Below are 23074 nucleotides of genomic sequence, written 5' to 3'. Positions count from 1 at the left end.
AGAAAGAGAGGGTCCAGATTTCGCAGCTGTTTCAGAACATCAGCTATCTGGATTTGGGTGAAGGAGAATGGTGGGGGCTTGGGCGGGTTGCTGTGGAGGGTGCTGGGCAGTTGACCGGGGTAGGGGTAGCCAGATGGAAAGCATGGCCAACTGTAGAGAAATGCTTATTGAAATGTTAAATTATAGTGGATTTATCGATGTTAACAGTGTTTCCTAGCCACAGAGCAGTGGACATCTGGGAGGAGGTGATCTGATTCTCCATGGACTTTACAATGTCCCAGAACTTTTTTGAGTTTGTACTACAGGATACACATTTCTGTTTGAAAAAGCTAGTCCTAACTGCCTGTGTATATTTGTTCCTAACTTCCCTGAAAAGTTGCATATCACGGGGGCTATTTGATGCTAATGCAGAACGCCACAGGATGTTTTTGTGCTGGTCAAGGGAAGACAGGTCTGGAGTGAACCAAGGACTATTTCTATTCATGGTTTTACATTTTTTGAATGGAGCATGCTTGTTTAAGATGGTGAGGAATACACTTTTAAAGAATAGCCAGGCATCCTCTACTGAACGGATTGAGGTCCATGTCATTCCAGGATACCCCGGCCAGGTCGATTAGAATGGCCTGCTCGCAGAAGTGTTTTATGGAGTGTTTGACAGTGATGAGGTGTGATCGCAGACCCATTACGGATGCAGGCAATGAGGCAGTGATCGCTGAGAACTTGATTGAGAACAGCAGAGGTGTATTTGGAGGGCGTGTTAGTTAGGATGATATCTATGAGGGTGCCCGTGTTTATGGATTTGGGGTTGTACCTGATAGGTTCATTGATCATTTGTGTGAGATCGATGGCATCAAGCTTAGATTGCAGGATGGCCAGGGTGTTAAGCATGTCCCAGTTTAGGTCACTTAGTAGAACAAGCTTAGAAGATAGATGGGAGGCAATCAATTCACATATGCTGGCAGAGGGTGGTCTATAGCAAGCAGCAGCGGTGAGAGACTTGTTTCTGGAAAGGTGAATTTTTAGAAGTAGAAGCTTGGATTGTTTTGGTACAGACCTGGATAGTAAGACAGAAATCTGCAGGCTCTTTGCAGTAGATTGCAACACCGCCCCCTTTGGCAGTTCTATCTTTTCAGAAAATGTTGTAGTTAGGAATGGAGATTTCAGGGTTTTTGGTGGTTTTCCTAAGCCAGGATTTAGACATGGCTAAGACATCTGGGTTGGCAGAGTGTGTTAACATTAGAAGCCTTCTCCCTAAATTTGCTTAAATTTGCTTTGAAACCAAGGCTTCAACGGTTACAGAAGTCAACAAATGAGAGCACCTGCGGAGTGGGAGTGGAGCTCGGCACTGCAGGACCTGGATTAACCTCTACATCACCAGAGGAACAGAGGAGAAGTAGGATAAGGGTACGGCTAAAGGCTACAGGAAATGGCCGTCTAGCACGTTCGGAACAGAGAGTAAAAGGAGCAGGTTTTTGGGCATGATAGCATAGATTCAAGGCATAGTATACAGACAAAGGTAAGGTACATTGGAGGTAAACCTAGGCATTGAGTAATGATGAGAGAGATATAGTCTCTTGAGATGTTTAAACCAGGTGATGTCATCGCATATGTAGGAGGTGGAACAACCTGTTTGGTTAAGGCATATTGAGCAAGGCTAGAGGCTCTACAGTGAAATAAGACAGTAATCTCTATCCAGGACAGTAATGGACGAGGCATATTAATATTAGAGAGAGGCATGAGTAGTCAAGTGATCATATGGGTCCAGTGAGTGGTTGGGCTGGGTGGGGACATGGCAATTCAGACAGTTAGCAGGCCGGGGCTAACAAGCTAGTAGTTAGCAGAAATGCATGCCCAAATTCAACTGCCTGCTACTCATCCCCGGAGGATAAGATATGCATATTATTAGCATATCATTAAACCCAGAGGACAAACCATTCAGATTTTTTTTTTTTGAGGTCACTCTCTTTTCAATGGTCTTTCATTGGGAATCCAGATTTCTAAGGGACCTTCTTGCAGTTCCTATCACTTCCACTGGATGTCAACAGTCTTTAGAAATTGGTTGAGGTTATTCCTTTGTGTAATGAAGAAGTACGGCCATCTTGAACGAGGGTCACTTGAAGTGTACTATTAGATAGAGGCGCGTGACCAGAAAGCATGCTACAGTTTGTTTTCCTCCTGTATTGAACACAGATCATCCCGTTTTCAATTTTATTGATTATTTACTTTAATAAATACCTAAAGTTGCATTACAAGAGTAGTTTGAAATGTTTTGTCAAAGTTTACAGGTAACTTTTGAGATATTTTGTAGTCACGTTGGAACCAGTGTTTTTCTGGATCAAACGCGCCAAATAAATTGACATTTTGGATATATATCGACGGAATTAATCAAACAAAAGGACAATTTGTGATATTTATGGGACATATTGGAGTGCCAACAGAAGAAGCTCGTCAAAGGTAAGGCATGAATTATATTTTTATTTCTGCGTTTTGTGTCGCGCCTGCAGGGTTGAAATATGGTTTCTCTCTTTGTTTACGGAGGTGCTGTCCTCAGATAATAGCATCGTTTGCTTTCGCTGAAATGCCTTTTTGAAATCTGACATGTTGGCTGGATTCACAACGAGTGTAGCTTTAATTTGCTATCTTGCATGTGTGATTTAATGAAAGTTAGATTTTTATTGTAATTTATTTGAATTTGGCGCTCAGCATTTTCCATGGCTTTTGGCCAGGTGGGACGCCCCACAAATCCCAGAGGTAAACTGGTTTCCTCCCATTCGTCTACGCTGATTGAAGTGGATTTAACAGGTGACATCAATAAGGGATCATAGCTTTCATCTGGATTCACCTGGTCAGTCTATGTCTTGGTGTGCAGGTGTTCCTAATGTTTTGTACACTCAGTGTATTTGTCTGTCTGTCTGTGAACGTGTAAGTTTGTCTGCCTGTGTGCCTGAGTCTCTCAATAACTTGCCCATATAATTGTATGTCTGTTGGTATATCTAACCTTTAACCTAACCCCTAACCCTGTGACTCTTCTTTTCCCATTGAATGTGATGTATTGACAAAAATGTCAACCATTTGACCCTCACCTTTAACATTTAATGCAATGTTTTGATAAAAACATCAACCATGCGACACTCATCTTTTCCCATTGAATTCAATGTATTGACAAAAACGTCAACCCTATGAAATTCATCTTTTCACATTAAATGCAATACATTAACAAAAATGTAATAAATCATATCAACGTTTATTTGTCACATGCGCGGAATACAACAGCTGTAGACCTTAGTGAAATGCTTACTTACATACTGTAACAAATAGTGCAAAAAAAGGTGTTAGGTGTACAATAGATGAGTAAAGAAATAAAACAACAGTAAAAAGACAGGCTATATACAGTAGCGAGGCTATAAAAGTAGTGAGGCTACATACAGACACCGGTTAGTCAGGCTGATTGAGTTAGTATGTACATGTAGATATGGTTAAAGTGACTATGCATATATGATGAACAGAGAGTAGCAGTAGCGTAAATATAATATGCAGTATTGGGAAGTTTTCCCTTTTGCAAAAATATGAATATCGTTTTCCTATCATGTTGCTCAGTTTGTACTTTATCGCGTTGAGTTATCGCGTTAAATCACAATCATCTGTCTTTATTTCTTCCCTCTTCTGCACAAAACACAGATGTGGATTCGCTTTGAATTAAAACAGGCAAGAAGTATTCTTTTTACAGAACAATACTTTACAATACATTGGTAAATCCATTTACTTTCTGTTTATCATTGTTTTTTGAGTATGTTGGACCCATTCCAAGACTACAGTTAAAATAAGACCAGTATTTAAACATGGTGTTTTTTTCCAAGCAAATGTGATAATGATAAAACTCACTACCACCGCCCTATGTAAATGATCTTACGACCAAATGTATTCTCATTAAAGGACAGACACTTGATCTTGAGTCTTTCCTACTTCAACAGAATAACATTTACACATTTTATTAATGGCACAACACTGGCTGTCTTCTGTTCCGATCAAAGAAAATAAAATTGTATTTGTCACAAACACATGGTTAGCAGATGTTAATGCGAGTGTAGCGAAATGCTTGTGCTTCTAGTTCCGACAATGCAGTTATTACCAACGCGTAATCTAACCTAACAATTCCACAACTACTACCTTATACACACAAGTGTAAAGGGATAAAGAATACGTACATAAAGATATATGAATGAGTGATGGTACAGAACGGCATAGGCAAGATGCAGTAGATGGTATCGAGTACAGTATATACATATGAGATGAGTAATGTAGGGTATGTAAGCATAAAAGTGGCATAGTTTAAAGTGGCTAAGCATCTTATGCTTTCGCCGAAAAGTTGTTTTGAAATCTGACATGTTGGCTGGATTCACAACGAGTGTAGCTTTAATTTGCTATCTTGCATGTGTAATTTAATGAAAGTTAGATTTTTATAGAAATGTATTTGAATTTGGCGCACTGCATTTTCCCTGGCTATTGGCCATGTGGAACGCAAGCGTCCCGCCTACCCCAGAGAGGTAAAATGACAAATGGAATCAATGCTGTTGAAGCCAGATAAGGTGTATGAGACGCCGTAGTGTTTTAACCACCTCCTGATGGAGATAAAGATATGCTGATGTCCGGTCAGGAGGATCTGTGTTCACTATGCAGTCAGCCCAATTCGAATGAAACCTCAGCCTAGCACAAATCAACTGAGGACACTTGTCACAAACATGCAGTGGTAACACTATCCACACAAAACATACTTACAGTACATGCTCAAACAACATGCATACTAAAGTGTTCACATACACATTTACACACACAATTATACTCACACACACCCTTCACAGGTTTTCAAGCACATGAAAACCTGCAAATCAATCAATAATGCAACAGAATTATCGCAAACCAAAATACTGTATCTGTGCTTTTTGTTCACAGCCTGAATGGAGCAAGAGAAGGGCCGGAGGAAGTAAAGAACGAGGGACATTATATCCACAATGACAATTTAATTAGTGATGTCTGTCAAGCAGTGTGCTTTTTTTGGGACTGTGTCCCCTACATACACTGAAAGAGACCTGTCTTTTATTGTCAGCATGTCACCATTTTCGTCAGTGTCAGAACAGGCAGAAAAAACAAGTATACAGAAGGACAGTTTAGACCTTCTCAATGAGCTACACTCAAGATCTTTAAGATTGAGAGATACTGAAATCATAGAAACTTTATGGAAAATCATCTGAAAATCACCTTTTTTTAAAAATGTTCTAAGTCAAATAGGAAATACCCTTTTCTTCAACCCACGGCCTACACATTTAAAGAGAGTGTGTTGCATGTCATGCTGAGATCTTACAAACGGTGAAGGATGAAAGTTCAAACAGAGGGCACCATGTACTGCTATGATTCCCAAGGACAGAATACAGGAGGAAAAAACCTGACCTGCAACCATAGGGACCAGGTAGGAGGAGTATGTGGGGTTAGGTGGGGCACTCTAGTGGGGGCTCGATGGCATTATTGTGGCGGGGTGGTGGATAGGATAGAGGGCAGAGGGATATCCTGACAATACAGAGACAACTGCTGGCTGATAGGAGGGGTTAATTTATCCGTTCTGCCACTGTGGCCCTGCCTCATGTCCTCTAACTGTGTGAAGAAGACAGCTGCTGGGCTGGGGACAAGGCTAGGGCAGAGGATCGACAGGAGGCGAGATGGAGCAGGTAGAGAAAGCGACAGATAAAGTGACAGGGGATCGATCCCTTCAATCAACCTCAATGCAAACAGTGACGATAAGGCATGATTTGGGAGAAGGGTAACAGATATTGGTATCAGCTTTTTCTTGTAAACTCAATGCAAGGAGACAGCTCCACAGAGGCCATCTACACACTAAATGGGCTCATGAGCCTCCAAAAGACAGAAAACAATAAATGGCACACAGCCAGATAGGTAGCTCAGCCTCGCTCGCTGCAGTCATGATCTGTCAAGAAACCAGCTGAGACATGAGCTGAAATTTGGTGCTGAGTTCCAATAAAATAACTAGAATTAAGAGTTGAGGAGGAGACTGAGTGGTACGGGACCCCATCCCATGTGAGAGAGAGCGAGTTTCCCAGCTGCCTGATAATGATTCCAATCATAGAGCAAGGTGACCTAAAACTTGATCTTGTCAAACTGTAAGGGGGAGGGGAAAACAAGCGAGTAGAGGTAGAAAGAGGTGGAAAGAGAAAATAAATTAAGTCTCTTAAGTTTGATTGTTCAGCGGTAAAGCCACAGTGCGATGGATGGCAATGGATTTTCTGATTTTTGTCAAGCAGGCTATACACAATGGTTGGGATAATGTTTGTGACTGCACATGGCTGTTGCACAAGCACTCCTCCAGAGTGTGTGTGTCTGAGCACATCTTCAAATGTCAGCTAGACTACACAGTCATTGTGCACGGCTCAGCCATTACAGCTTCAACAGCCTTAATGGGAAAGTGACATTAATTAAATGTCTGTTTTAATTAAAGTTATGAGCATTAGTGCATATCCCATCAATACACATCAGTGACATGTATTCATGATGGGCCCCATGACATGTCGAGGGCTTTAAACAGATTTGTGGAGACAAGAATCTCTGCTACCCGGATGATAAATATAAAGAAACCACATCAGTCTGTTCAGAGGTTTTCCTTGCTGAGGAGAATGTCCCAGGTGGGCAGAGGGAGAAAAAACAGGCATAATTGATAGTCATACAGTCAAAATGGATGATCAATGGTCTGAAATGGAGGCCATCTATTCCTGTCAGGTGAGGATTAAACATATTTTGTAGAAAGGGTAAATCAGATTAATAAATATTTGAAATCCCTCCACTCTACAGGCCAACCTTGAGGCCATAACATCCAGCCTCCAGGCAGCCAGGCTGGCAGGCAAGCGGTCCAGACAGCGGCGAGGTGAGCACAATGCTGGGGAGGTCAGCTATAACAGTAACTTTAACGAGGTGCTGCTGGGTGTATTGAGCCGATAGAGGCCATGTCATGTTTTTAGGTGAATTCAATGGGACAAAGTCCAAAGCTCTGGAGGGCAACACGCAAGTCAATGTTATCCCTGAATACTTATCAATAATTGTGATGTTTTTATTTAGATCAATATGCAATTATCTTGTTCTGACATGACATGATATTCCAATTCAAAAGGACTATGTTTTTTTTCATGTTTATTGCATCTGTACGTTCAGTGATTATAGGAATATGATGTATTGTATCTACAGTATATAAATAGGTTTCAGAGTTTTCCATGGTCAGGTACCACTGTTGGCTTGCTTCTGAAGCTAAGCAGGGTTGGTCCTGGTCAGTTCCTGGATGGGAGACCAGATGCTGCTGGAAGTGGTGTTGGAGGGCCAGTAGGAGGCACTCTTTCCTCTGGTGTAAAAAATATATATATATCCCAATGCCCCAGGGCAGTGACACTGCCCTGTGTAGGGTGCTGTCTTTCGGATGGGACGTTAAACGGGTTTCCTGACTCTCTGAGGTCATTAAAGATCCCATGGCACTTATCGTAAGAGTAGGGGTGTTAACCCCGGTGTCCTGGCTAATTTCCCAGTCTGGCCCTCAAACCATCACGGTCACCTAATAATCCCCAGTTGACAATTGGCTCATTCATCCCCCTCCTCTCCCCTGTAACTATTCCCCAGGTCGTTACTGCAAATGAGTAAAATGGTACATGGTAAAATAACGGATAAATAAATTTAAAAAATGACCATTATGGAGGCTCTATTTGCAATGTTGTATGACTGTTTGGGTACAGCCATGTAGATATCTTAATATGTGCAATATGCACTCTACGTGGGTGTATCTTTTAAAACGAAATTATTAATATATGGTTCATTCATATATTATAATTAATAATATATTATCCAGGTTCACCTGCTGTGAATATGTGGTGTCTAGGCGTCACTACAGACACCCTGGTTCGATTCCAGGCTGTATTACAACTGTCTGTGATTGGGAGTCCCACAGTGCGGCACACAACTGGCCCAGCGTCGTACGGGTTTGGCTGGTGTAGGCCGCCATTGTAAATAAGAATTTGTTCTTAACTGACTTTCCTAGTTAAATAAAGGTAAAAAAAAGTCAAAGTAAAAAATGTATGTGGAAGTATTGCCCAATGGAGACATGGTAATGAAAAGAACAAACATTCCCTTAAACATGTTTGGCAAACAAACTGAATTATAGTAACATAAAACAATACTTACAACGTGTGTGCTCAGGCGTGTGTGTTTGAGAGAGAGAGAAAGAAAGACAGAGAGATAGTATTAGAAAGTAATAGAAATACATAGCAGTGGGTTCTTATCTTGAGTTAATTGACAACTTACAGAGGACCTGCAATAACGGTTTGATGCTGTGGACTGGAAGCCTGGCAGCCCGGGACATGACTAATTGTTCAGCACTCAGTATGACCCAAAGCAGTAAATGCACTGAACTGTGCCAAACGTCTTCATAATAAAATAAAACGTATCACTGATTTGGTTATCCACCACCCTGCAATTCTTCTATTGTTTTTCTGCATGTCTTTGTATACAAATTGGGTGCACAGGGCTCTGTGCTTGTTTGCTTAATATTACCATTAATTTATTGTGTTCCGAAGTTTCTAGAAACCAGCTCTTAAGGAACGGCACCTGAATCAATCCTGATTTGTCAAGGAGGACAGATAGAGCTTTTTCTAAATTGAGAAAAAGTAGTGATCGGTTACAATGACTCATTCCTCATACGATATGGATTTAGGTGTTAAAAATAAACTTTGCAGAATGAATATTCAATCTGCCCAAAGTTTTAATGACCAGTTAATGCTCTAATGCTGTTTTCCTCTTAAGCACGTTCTCTGAAAAAAGTTTGAGAAATTGTGTTTGAAAATTACAGTAGGTAAGTGCTCTATCCATCATTTCCCTCCAAATAAATTGTGTTTGGAAATTACAGTAGGTAAGTGCCTTCTCCATCATTTCCCTCCAGTAATTTCAATTTGTGAATGTATTTCAGTTATAGGCCTACGTCTATGCCCCCATTATTTGGAAAATGTACAACACTATAGACACTTTGAAATCAAAGATACACAGGCTGTGGGTGTTACAAGACGCTGGTCAATAAATAATGGTTATGATCATCTTTTGTCATTTTATTGTTGAGTCATTGTAGACATTCAGACGACAGGCAGCCTGATTATTCATGGGACAATACTGAGCTCTTGTCCAAGCAGCTTCAGGCAGGGAATTATTAACTGTCATAAAACTGTTTCATGAAAGTCTAAAACCTAAGAACTTTGTAGATACGGTATTTTGTCATACCGGTAAGCTATCTCTATACGTCACTTAGTCAGCACATGTACACTTAGGGAAAGCTGTATGCTTGAATAACCTGGAGATTGTGGCAGTTCCTTCCTGGTGTGGCTGTAAGCAGTCTAATCTGTAGCTAAATTGTACTCAGCAAGCTGCTGCTGATCCATACTGTCTTCCTACTTCCATCAATATGGAAGTAGTTTTGGCAAGTTAGTTAGGACATCTACTTTGTGCATGACACAAGTCATCTTTCCAACAATTGTTGCAGAAAAGGATGTCATGGTTTTAGAAGCTTCTGTTAGGCTAACTGAGACACTGAGTCAATTGGAGGTATAACTGTGGATGTATTTCAAGGCCTACCTTCAAACTCAGTGCCTCTTTGCTTGACATCAGGGGAAAATCAAAAGAAATCAGCCAAGGCCTCAGAAAAAAAATTGTAGGCCTCCACAAGTCTGGTTCATCCTAGGGAGCAATTTCCAAACACCTGAAGGTACCATGTTCATCTGTACAAACAATAGTACGCAAGTATAAACACCATGGGACCATGCAGCCGTCATAACGCTCAGGAAGGAGACGCGTTCTGTCTCCTAGAGATGAACGTACTTAGGTGCAAAAAGTGCAAATCAATCCCAGAACAACAGCAATGGACATTGTGAAGATGCTGGAGGAAACGGGTACAAAAGTATCTATATCCACAGTAAAACGAGTCCTACATCGACATAACCTGAAAGGTCGCTCAGCAAGGAAGAAGCCACTGCTCCAAAACCACGATAAAAAGCCAGACTATGTTTTGCAACTGCACATGGGGACCAATATCGTACTTTTTGGAGAAATGTCCTCTGGTCTGATGAAACAAAAATAGAACTGTTTGGCCATAATGACCAACTTTATGTTTGGAGGAAAAAGGGGGATGCTTGTTGCCACAACACCATGTTTCCCTTAACCCAACATACAGCAGTAACAACTTTCATAACATCTCCTGTCTTCACCTCTCCTTCCACTTCCCTGTTTAATGATCCATTCTGTCTTAAAGGGAAACATTGGGAGGTAATTAAAATCAGAACTTCAAGCATTCATCCATGCCTTTATCTCATGAGCCCCAGACAGTACCTAGCTCTACCTGGCGTTACCCTCTGCTTCAAAAAGGTTGAAGGTAGGGGTAGTTTTGGGCCGATCTGTAATATTATTATGGTGCGTATTTTAGAGGTAATATTGAGAGGTAAATGTATATGTTCATGAAATGGGTGATCCCCCAATATACTGTCATACAAAAAGGTTACGAAAACTCAACAATTTATGGCATTCATGTTTCTGTGCCAATTTCTCACTATACAGGCTGTGAGATCCATCCACATGTTCCACACAGATGGGAGAATGAAAAAAGAAAGAGAAGCATGCGATAGAACCCTCAGCTGTCCTCAGACATTACGTAAATCATGTATTTGGTTCATACATGCATCCAACCAAACTCAATTCCATGCTCCTCATCCAATTACTATAACACCACAAGAAAGCGACGATGACCTGACAATTGAAAATTATGACATGACAATTCAAACAGTGACAAAACTATGGAACGCCGTTTGGGTCGTTATGTGTCAAAAAGTGATCCAGGAGTGATGGTTGCTGATAATGTGTTCAAATGGCACATTGTGTTAGCTAATCCAAGTGTATCATTTTAAAAGGCTAATTGATCATTAGAAATCCCTTTTGTAATTATGTTAGCACAGCTGAAAACTGTTTTTCTGATTAAAGAAGCAATAAAACTGGCCTTAGACTAGTTGAGAATCTGGAGCATCAGCATTTGTGGGTTCGATTACAGGCTCAAAATGGCCAGAAACCAATAACTTTCTTCTGAAACTCATCAGTCTTTTCATGTTCTGAGAAATGAAGGCTATTCCATGCGAGAAATTGCCAAGAAACTGAAGATCTCGTATCACGCTGTGTACTACTCCCTTCACAGAATAGAGCAAACTGACCCTAACCAGAATAGAAAGAGGAGTGGGAGGCCCCGGTGCACAACTGAGCAAGAGGACAAGTACATTAGTGTCTAGTTTGAGAAACAGACGCCTCACAAGTCCTCAGTTGGCAGCTTCGTTAAATAGTACCCACAAAACACCAGTCTCAACGTCAACAGTGAAGCGGCGACCCCGGAATGCTGGCCTTCTAGGCAGAGTTGCAAAGAAAATCAATATCTTAGACTGGCCAATAAAAATAAAATATTAAGATTGGCAAAATAACACAGACACTGGACAGAGGAACTCTGCCTAGAAGGCAAGCATCCCGGAGTTGCCTCTTCACTGTTGACGTTGAGACCAGTGTTTTGCGGGTACTATTTAGTGAAGCTTGTGGGCCTGATAGCATTCCAGCCTGGCTACTAAAAGAGCATATAGATGATCTAGCCCATGTCATTACACACATTATTAACACCTCTTATTCCTGCTGCCTGGAAGATTGCCAATGTGTGTTCAATACCTAAAGTCTCAAACCCAGGTACAATGAGTGACTGAAGGCCCATCTCTTTAACTTTATGCCTTTGAAAAATCCAGGAAAGCTTCATCATAAAAAACCTCATGCCAACAATTTTACCTGAGTGCATGAATCAGTATACCTAACTCCCAAAGTCCAGTACTACTACCAACCTTGTGAAAGCCACACAATCCTGGCTGACAGCTACAGACTCCAGAAAACCAACAATGGTGATGGTGTTACTTGCTGATATGTCCAAAGCCTTTGATCGAGTAGATCAGAAAAAGCTCCTGCAACATCGCTGACACTGAACTGTGTCCAACATTACTAGCCTGGCTCCATATCTGTTTCTCCTTCACATGTCCACCCAAAAAGTTGTCTTCAGTGGCACTCTGGACACTGGGTATGCAGACGATGTAGGGCTGTCCCGAGCCATACCATTAACCAGCATCCAAGAGGACACTTCCATGGAAAAATCCAACAATATGTTCCTGAATGGGAAAAAGTCAGTGGAAATATGGATATGTTATTCTGGAGACCATCCACAACCTGCACCACTAATCATAGGAGGACAGGAAGTACCAGTGGTAACAACAACCAAGTACCTTGGTTTTCATCTGGACTCCAACCTCAGTGTTGACACATATGTGGAGCAGTCAGTGAGGAAGGCCTCAAAATGCATGCAGAAATGGCCTACCCACTGAATATCTGGTCACAGTATACACTACACTGGTCAGGCCTTGTCTAGAATACTGTGGAGTGCTATTAGTCAGATGCAGTAAAAAGCAGCAGGCCCAACTAGACAGGTTGCAGAGGAGAGCATTGAGGATCATCTCCAGAGGTGGAGCAGTCCAACCACAGCTCCCGTCACTGCAGAACAGGTGAGAGCAGGCTGCATTGCACCTGGTGAAGGACATGCACACTCTTGGCCATCCACTGAACAACCTGCACCTACAGGTTCCTGAGAAACAGTCACAAACTGTCCTCTATAACTGCCTGTACGAACTGCCTGTGAAACAACTCTGCTGTCAGACTGTATAATAACTCTAGCTCTTAACTGGTTTTCCCTCCAAATTTTAACATTTCAATGTCCATAGTCATGTAAATTATGCATTTCTAATGTTTTATATGAGAACAAGAATAAATAAACTCAAATTCAAACTCATCTTGGTTAAGTTATAAAAATCTTTGCCAACAGGGTTCAGTAGCTGGCTAGCTTGTTTAGTTCGTTATCTAGCTAGCTAGTAATTTTCTTGAATGGAAGTTCAATTGGCTGCCTAGCTAATACTTAGTCACATGGATTCCTAAATCATTGCTAAGAATATAGAAAATGATGGCAGTATCTGCTGGTCATTGTTTTCAGCCTGGTTTCAATGGTGCTAGCTAGGTACCAAGCTAAAGCTAGCTATGTCACCAAACCAAAATAGAGACGTAAAAAGCTCTAAGGTCAGGGCGTGATTTGGGTGGGTTTTCTATGTTCCTTTTTCTATGTTTTTGTGTTTCTTTGTTTTGGCCGGGTATGGTTCTCAATCAGGGACAGCTGTCTATCGCTGTCTCTGATTGGGAACCATACTTTTTCCCCACAGGGTTTTGGTGGGTAGTTAATTTCTGTTTAGTGTTTTACACCTTTCAGGACTGTTTCGGTTATTCCCTTTGTTATTTTGTTATAGAGTTCAGTTTTAATAAAGAAAGCATGAACACCTACCACGCTGCGCTTTGGTCCGATGACTCCTCTTCTTCAGATGACGAATACCGTTGCAAGCTAGCTACCCCAGAAGTTGCTAATAACATCTTTATCAAAGATATTTGTAAATTTTTATTCTGCTTGTTTGTTACTGATATTATTTCAAATGCTCACAGACGTTTTTCCATTCAGTCAAATAAATAATGCCTCATTACCAACGTGGTATTGTAAACACATCATGGCCAGTGTGTGTGCTTGTTTGCAGACTTGTTTTTTTTACAGCTTTGACAGTGCTACTGATCATAGTGGGGTCACTTGGCTTCCATGTGAAAATTCAGCACACACAACATTCTGTAATATCATTTTGTTATTTGACGTGGCAAATTAAAGCTTATTTGAGCACAATACTTGTCCATTTTTAATTGAGGCCAGTTGCAGATGATTCAACAAGTCAATAATTATTATATAATAACAATAATACATTATTGGGTAGGAGGGCTTAGATAACACTTGAATCACCTTGTTAGCAAGAACTGAGCTAGCTTTCGACCGGCTAAGGTGACTGATGCATATTGCTTCCTAAATATCAAATAAAATACAATTTTATTTGTCACATACACATGGTTAGCAGATGTTAATGCGAGTGTAGCAAAATGCTTGTGCTTCTAGTTCCGACAATGCAGTAATAACCAACGAGTAATCTAACCTAACAATTCCACAACTACTACATTATACACACAAATGTAAAGAGATAAAGAATATGTACATAAAGATGTATGAATGAATGATGGTACAGAACGGCATAGGCAAGATGCAGTAGATGATAGAGTACAGTATATGCATATTCATATGAGATGAGTAATGTAGGGTATGTAAACATTATATTAGGTGGCATTGTTTAAAGTGGATAGTGATACATTTTTTACATCAATTTCCATCAATTCCCATTATTAAAGTTAGCTGGAGTTGAGACAGTATGTTGGCAGCAGCCACACAATGTTAGTGGTGGCTGTTTAACAGTCTGATGCCATTGAGATAGAAGCTGTTTTTCAGTCTCTCGGTCCCTGATTTGATGTACCTGTACTGACCTCGCCTTCCGGATGATAGAGGGGTGAACAGGCAGTGGCTCGGGTGGTTGTTGTCCTTGATGATCTTTATGGCCTTCCTGTGACATCGGGTGGTGTAGGTGTCCTGGAGGGCAGGTAGTTTGCCACCGGTGATGCGTTGTGCAGACCTCACTACCCTCTGGCGAGCCTTACGGTTGTGGGCGGAGCAGTTGCCGTACCAGGCGGTGATACAGCTCGACAGGATGCTCTCGATTGTGCATCTGTAGAGGTTTGTGAGTGCTTTTGGTGACAAGCCCAATTTCTTTACCCTCCTGAGGTTGAAGAGGCGCTGCTGCGCCTTCTTCAAAACGCTGTCTGTGTGGGTGGACCAATTCAGTTTGTGATGTGTACGCCAAGGAACTTAAAACTAACTAGCCTCTCCACTACTGTCCCGTCGATGTGGATAGGGGGTGCTCCTTATGCTCTTTCCTGAAGTCCACAATAATCTCCATTGTTTTGTTGACGTTGAGTGTGAGGTTACTTTCCTGACACCACACTCAGAGGGCCCTCATCTCCTCCCTGTAGGCCGTCGTTGTTGGTAATCAAGCCATCCACTGTAGTGTCGTCTGCAAACTTGATGACTGAGTTGGAGGCATGCATGGCTACTCAGTCGTGGGTGAACAGAGAATACAGGGAGAGGGCTCAGAACGCACCCTTGTGGGGACCCAGTGTTGAGGATCAGCGGGGTGGAGATGTTGTAACCTACACTCACTACCTGGGGGCGGACCGTCAGGAAGTCCAGTACCCAGTTGCACAGGGCGTGGTCGAGACCCAGGGTTGATGACGAGTTTGGAGGGTACTATAGTGTTAAATGCTGAGCTGTAGTCGATGAACAGCATTCTCACATAGGTATTCCTCTTGTCCAGATGGGTTAGGGCAGTAGAGCGCGGGAGCTTCTTGTTTTAGTTTCTGTCTGTAGGCTGGAAGCAACAAAATGGAGTCGTGGTCAGCTTTTCTGAAAGGAGGGCGGGGGGAGGGCCTTATATGCGTCGCGGAAGTTAGAATAACAATGATCCAGGGTTTTACCAGCCCTGGTTGCGCAATCGATATGCTGATAGAATTTAGGGAGTGTTGTTTTCAGATTAGCCTTGTTAAAATCCCCAGCTACAATGAATGCAGCCTCAGGATATGTGATTTCCAGTTTACAAAGAGTCAAAAAAAGTTTGTTTAGGGCCATCGATGTGTCTGCTTGGGGGGGGAAGATATATGGCTGTGATTATTATCGAAGAGAATTCCCTTGGTAAATAAGGCAGTCGACATTTGATTGTGAGGAATTCTAAGTCAGGTGAACAGAAGGACTTGAGTTCCTGTATGTTGTTATGATCACACCACATCTCCTTAATCATAAGGCATACCCCCCCGCCCCTCTTCTTACCAGAAACATTCTTGTTTCTGTCAGCGCGATGCGTGAAAAAACCAGCTGGCTGCACCGACTCCGATAGCGTCTCTGAGTGAGCCATGTTTCCGTGAAGCAAAGAATGTTACAGTCTCTTATGTCTCTCTGGAATGCTACCCATGCTCGGATTTCATCAACCTTGTTGTCAAGAGACTGGATATTGGCGAGTAGTATGGTAGGGAGTGGTGCACGATGTGCCCTTGTCCGGAGCCAGACCAGAAGACTGCTTCGTTTGCCCCTTTTACGGCGACGTTGGTTAGGTTTGCCGGCTGGGATCCGATCCATTGTGCTGGGTGGAAGGCAAAACACAGGATCTGCTTCGGGAAAGTCATATTCCTGGTCGTAATGATGGTGAGTTGACGTTGCTCTTATATTCAGTAGTTCCTCCTGACTGTATGTCATGAAACCTGGGGTACCAATGTAAGAAATAACACATAAAAAAAAACAAAATACTGCATAGTTTCCTAGGTACGCGAAGCGAGGCGGCCATCTCTGTCAGCGCCGGAATACAATAATCAATTCTGGTTAATTACACATTGACATGTGTGACTGAAGTCAATTAGAGATAAGTGTATTGAATAAGTAAACAAATATTGATTGTTTTGCAATTCATAGTATGTCGCAAACCTGAGAATGGTAATGTTTCCTGGGAGATCAAGTTGAATTAAAAGTTTGAGTTAGTTAGTCATAGTAGTTGCCTAATATCTAGAATCAGCTACTCATCTTTCAAGACTAAACATTAACATGTGCATTGTATCAGCCTGTTAGCCACAGTATAATCCAGCAATGTTTTCAAAGACTTGGCAACAGTGAATTTTTTTCTAACAGAGAATAAAATCCCACCTACTGCATGGTGTGAGGGTTCCTTTGATTTTATTCTCCTACCTTTGGGGATACGTAAGCCTTTGATCTGGACATTCATCCAAATACATTTTGTTCCTGCATTGCGCCTTAGATTAATGAATTGGCACGGTTAGAAGGATTTTGCCTCTTAAGGCGTGACCTTCAAATGTGCAGCTGCTAGTTGCAGTTGGCTTGCTGTTTTACAAGATGGTGTGCCTTGTAAGTAAGCCGGTCAAGTTTAGTTTGGGGCTAAAAACATTAAATTCAATAGCTGCTCATTAGTACGCTAAAGAGGAGTTTAACCTGCTTTAAATGATGCATGAGTAAATCATTTTCATTTTTACTCACTTGATAATGTACACTTCATGATCTGTTATTATGATACCAATGACACCGACTTCCTACCAAATAATGTCACAGCAAAGCTCTGACTTGTGGCTACAGAGTAGGGGTGTGCCGAGTAGTCGGACAAAACAAGTATTGTAATGGATATGGGCAATATTCTGGTTACGATTATGATCAGAGTTTTTTTTGTAATTATCCGTGATCTAAAAGAAATGAAGTAATTTTCTGCCTGCTACTATGATAAATCACAAGAACATTTGCTATGAAGCTATCAACGTACATAATATCTAAAAAGCGGGGCAAGGGTAGAGAAAAAATATGAAACGCTTATGTGCATTCTGACTGAGTGACAGCAAACTTGGTAACTCAGCAAATTGAGGACACAGACACCACCCCCCCCCCCACACACACACACTCCTAATCTGCAGCTTTTTTCAGTGTGACAGGGAGGTATTTTGACAACATATAGCCTACTTAGGCATATTAAAACGCGCATGTTATTTCCGATCACGAGTATCATCGTGTCCGATCCAACATTCAACTGTCAATTTATGGATATGATTACGAGTATGAGTATAGCGAGTATGATGTCAGCACACCCCTATTACAGAGATACAGTTTGTCCCTTTGACAGAGTGGCAATGTTTCAACAATCATGTGATGTATCAGTGGGTTCTTCCCAAAATTGAGGGGAACATGTAGATTGTATCAAATCAAATTGTTTGTCACATGTGCTGAATACAACAGTTGAAGACCTTACCGTGAAATGATTACTTACAAGCCCTTAACCAACAATACAGAGGTTAAAAAAAGTATACATGCATAGATTATAAACAGTGAGTAGAAGCAGCGTATGTGAAGAGTGTGAAGGAATGTGAATGTGTGTGTGTGTATGTGGCGTCAATATGCATCTGTGAGCATGTTTTTGTGTGTGGTTGTGTGTGGGGGAGTGTCAGTGTAGAATGTGTGAATGACTAGAGTCCAGTGAGTGCACATCGAGCCTGTGCAAGAGAGTCAGTGCAAAAATTAAGAACAAGTACGAATAAAATAAGTGGGTCAATGCAAATAATCCGGGAAGCCATTTGATCAACTGTTCAGCAGGCTTATGGCATGGAGGTAGAGCTGATAAGGAGCCTCGTGGACCAAGAATTGACACTCTGGTACCGAGAGAACAGTCTACAACTTGGGCTGGAGTCTTTGACAATTTTTAGGGGCTTCCTCTGCCACCACCTGGTATAGAGGTCCTAATGGAACGGAGTTACGCCCCAGTGATGTAATAGGCCATAAGCACTACCTGTAGAGCTTTGTGGTCAGATACAGAGCATTTTGCCATACCAAGCAGTGATGCAACCAATCAGGATGCTCTCGATGGTGCAACTGCAGAACTTTTGAGGATCTGAGGTCCTATGCTAAATCTTTTCAGCCTCCTGAGAGGTAATAGGTGTTTTGGTGCCCTCTTCACAACTGTTTTGGTGTTTTTGAACCATGATAGTTTGTTGGTGATGTGGACACCAAGGAACTTGAAGGTCTCGACCCACTCCACTACAGCCCTTTCGATGTGAATGGGGGCGTGTTCGGCCCTCAGTTTCCTGTCATTGTCACGGATCCCTCTTGAACTTTCCTTGCGCATACCTGGCCCCTATTCCCACTGATTGTATTGTATATATGTGCCCTTTGTTCACCATGGTGGGGTTGATTATTGTTACAATGTCCGTTGGTGCGTGTGAGTACATGTGCTGTGTGTTTTGGCTTTTGTGCCATTGTGGATTGCGCAGATGATTACAGGTCTGGTCTCGTGTGATAATCATTGTGCTCGTGTGTTATTTATTCGAGGTACTCCTCGCTCTTTTGTTTGGGTTTCAACCCTGTGTTTTTGTTACATGTTTGTTTGGTCTTCGTCCTCGTGCCTTTACACGGTACTCCGTCATTTGGAGTTCATTTTAAAAAACTATTACGCATTCCTGCGCCTGTCTCCCGAATCTCTTCATACCAATGTTACAGTAGTCCACGATAAGCTCCTTTGTCTTACCCACATTGACGGAGAGGCTGTTGTCCTGGCACAAAACTGCCAGGTCTCTGACCTCCTCCATATAGGCTATCTCGTCATCATCATTGATTAGGCCTACCACCGTCATGTTTTTGGCAAACGTAATGATGGTGTTGGAGTTGTACTTGGCCACACAGTCGTGTGTGAACAGGGAGTACAGGAGGGGACTGAACATGCACCCTGAGGGGTCCCATGTTCAGGGTCAGCGTGGAGGATGTGTTGTTGCCTACCCTCACCACCTGAGGGGAGGCCCATCAGTAAGTCCATGAGAGCATGATGAGAGAGCATGATCAAACAGTTGTCCGGAAAAGCTGGTGCTCTCATGCATGGTGCAGTGTTGTTTTCTTCGAAGTGATCATAGAAGTAATTTAGCTCATCTGGTACGCTTGCGTCACTAGGCAGCTCTCGGCCGCATTTCCCTTTGTAAGCTGTATTATTCAACTTTTATTTTTATTCCTAAAAAAATTCCTAAAAAAAAAAAAAAAAAAAAAAATGGGGGGGGGGGTAGCGGGAGCAGACGTGACACATTCACTTATCAAGAGAATATCCTTGGTCATCCCTAATGCCTCTGATCTGGCGGATTCACTAGACACAAATGCTTAATTTGTAAAAATATATCTCTTGTGCCGTCTGGTTTGCTTAATATACTTAAGTATATTTTAGCAATCCTATTTACTTTTGATACTTAAGTATATTTACAACCAAATACTTGTAGAATATTACTCAAGTTGTATTTTACTGGGTGAATTTCACTTTTACTCATTTTCTATTACTTTTACTCAAGTACAACAATTGACTACTGCTCTAGCCTTTAGCGCAGTGCCGATGGTGCCTGTAGTCCATGCCTTCTGGTTGGGATATGTACGTACAGTCACGTACAGTCACAGTCACTGTGGCTGTATGTACGTACAGTCCCAGTCACTGTGGGGACATCATCGTCGATGCACTTATTAATGAAGCCGGTGACTGATGTGGTAAACTCCTCAATGCCATCAGATGAATCCCGGAACATATTTCAGTTTGTTCTAGCACCAGTCCTGTAGCTTAGCATCTGTTACGTTCCCCAGTTTATGTGTTGTAGTTTGTGTTTGTGCATGTGTTTATTTCAGGAAATGGCTTCCTGAAATCCTCAAGCAGCTGATTGGTCGACTCCAGGGCTAATTGGAGAGCTGACCCCGCCCCCTCGTCAAGACACAGCTGTCTCCAGTTACATTCATTCTGAAGCTATATAAAAGCCAGTGTTCTGTTCAGCTGAGAGAGATTTTTGGAGGTAGGGATTGCTGAGAGAGATTTTTGGAGGTAGGGATTGCTGAGAGAGATTTTTGGAGGTAGGGATTGCTGAGGGAGATTTTGCTGAGGTCATTGCAGAGCGATTGATTGTGATAGAGAGATTTTTGCTGGAGGTTGATTTTGCTGAGAGTTCATTGCTGGGAAGTGGTATGTTCTGTGAGTTTGTTGCTCAGATGGAGCTTATTTGATGTCCTTTGTTAGTTTGAAATTATTTAATATCCTGTTTCATTTGTTCCCAGGGGGAAAGGGGAAGGCACCTTGGGAGTGCTTAGGCAAGAGGCCCGCGGGCATACATATACCCGTAGTATATTCATTGTCTAGGTACACTAGGTAAGACCTGGGCGGACCACCCCCTGTATTTTGGTTAGGGCACCAGGTGGTGCTAAAATAGGGAAGTAGTGGGTAGGCAGGTAAGATAGGAGAGGGGGGGGGGGGCTTTGAGATTTACTTTCTTTGCTTTGGTTCCGTCCAGCCCCTTTTCTCCATATTACCGTGTACAGGAATAAAGTCCTTGTAAAACGGTACCACATTCTGTCTGTGTCATTCTTACTCGCACCTACAGTCTATACCTTTTTCACTTCACAGAGAGTTTAGTTGTAGCAGGGTGTTGCGTTCCCTCTTCATAGAGGCGTGCGTAACAGCATCCGCTTCATCGGACTACTTCCGTATTGAGCGCGTTAAAGGTACTGTTTGAGGTTTTGCTTGTATCAGGAATCAGGAGGATATAGTTATAGTCAGATTTGCCAAGAGCAAGGGAGAGGGAGAGCTTTATGTGCATCTCTGTGTGTGGAGTTAAGGTGATCTAGTGTTGTTTTCCCTCTAGTTGCACAGGTGACATGCTGGTAGAAATGAGGTAAAATGGATGTCAGTTTTCCTGCATTAAAATCACTGCCCACTAGGAGCGCCACCTTTAGATGGCATTTGCTTGTTTGCTTATGGCCCTATACAGCTCGTAGAGTGCAGTCTTAGTGCCAGCATCAGTTTGTGGTGGTAAATAGAGAGCTATGAAAAATACAGATGACAACTCTCTTGGTGATGGTCCTGTATGGTTCCGCCAACAATATTATGTGGCACAGTCAAGTAATAAAGCACGCAGCCGACCATATTGTGGTGCTGAAACGTGAAGCTGCAACCGCAACACGATCAATAAGAGGTGAACAGCGCCTGGTGCTGAAAATATAGCTAGCTTGTTTTGCAAGTGGCGCAAAGCAACAAATGGAGAAAAACTACACACGTCGAGTAAATAATTTAAACAATAATCTTCATTTTAATTTGTCTTTACAAACAACAAGAGGGCTTAATTGGAGTCCATTTCTTCTGTGCCTAGGCCTATATAAAGTAAAAGCTGGCCAAAAATGTAGCACTCTGCATAAAGAAAGAAAGGCGATGTCTGTGTCTGAATGTCTGTATCGGAAACAGAGAATACTGTCAGCATGAGATCTAAATAGTCCTGGATAAGCACTCACCATAATGATAGTATTTAATAAACTTACTTATGGAAAAAGTTGCATTTCCTCTCGAACACGATCTTGTGGATGTCAGGTGAGATTGATGTGATTTTGATGTCTAGGCAGTCCTCGATTGACTTATGTGAAAGCCAGTTCCTGTCGTGGGTCTCGATTGTATTCATAGATGAAAAGGAGGACTCGCAGATGTAAGTCAATCCAAACATTGTTAGCATTTAAAATGCAAGTTTCTTTATTGTGCTGTATTCCTCTGAACATGCCACCCAAATCGTACACAAGGACTCGGCACTCCTGAGCGCATTACTGATTTGACCCGATGTCTAGAATTCCATCAGCTCAGTTTGAATTGCGGCCTCATCCAGCGAGGGTATCGTTTTCTTAGCAAGGGAAGAGAATTCTCCATCTGGGGGGACTATAATATCCTTGGGCATACGGTACTCTTCGAATCTGGTGTAGCAGTTTTCCCTCAGCTGCTTGATAATCTTCCATCACTTCTGTGTCAATGCTGCAGTCTGCTCCCTCTACCTGTCGTTTCTCCAGTGTGCTGAAGTGCAGTAGCCTTCTAGATGACAGGTCTAAATCAAACAACTCAAGCCTCCTAGTAAAGGCCGCAAGTTGTTTTTCCCACATGTCTTTTACTGTTTTCCCTATTCCTTGTAACTGCAGATTTAACCTGTTTAAGTGGCAGAAAATGTCAGCCAAAAAAAGCAATATTGGAGAGGATTTCCTCAATTGCTAGAATACGAAGATAGTCAGCTGCTGCCCTCATTTTGCTTTTCTGAAAAAATCCACAACCTGTTCATGCAGCTCACAACCCTCCAATGCTTTTCCTTTACACAACCAGCGTACATTGTTGTGAAGCAGGAGATCATCGTGAGTTGCCTCCTCTGATTCTGTCACAAGCTTGTGGAAAAGACGGTGTTGGGTGCTTGATGTCTCCTTGACAAAGTTGATTATGTGCAGTACTTTAGCCATCACATCTTTTAGCTCACCATTTAGTCTGACAGAGCATACTCTGATGGATGAGACAATGCAAGCCATTCATTTGGGGGGCTATTTACTTCAACCTGCTGACCTGGCCCCTGTGTCTGCCCACGATAGCAGGAGCCCTGTTGGTGACCACAA

At 42.1% G+C, this 23074-nt stretch overlaps 1 long non-coding RNA gene and 1 pseudogene across 1 annotated transcript in view; one reads left to right on the top strand and one right to left on the bottom strand.

Annotated features, from left to right (window-relative positions):
• The window catches only part of LOC149985245 (uncharacterized), a 568030-nt gene that overhangs the window by 203875 nt on the left and 341081 nt on the right, over positions 1 to 23074 (top strand). The gene's annotated exons all lie outside the window — the stretch shown is intronic.
• LOC149985246 (protein ZBED8L-like) lies at positions 21973 to 22924 on the bottom strand (annotated as a pseudogene).

This window comes from Oncorhynchus mykiss, chromosome 2 (assembly GCF_057628025.1).
Source record: "Oncorhynchus mykiss isolate SJ-2025 chromosome 2, ASM5762802v1, whole genome shotgun sequence".
NCBI classification, from domain to species: Eukaryota; Metazoa; Chordata; class Actinopteri; order Salmoniformes; family Salmonidae; genus Oncorhynchus; species Oncorhynchus mykiss.
This window is presented reverse-complemented; position numbering and strand designations above follow the sequence as displayed.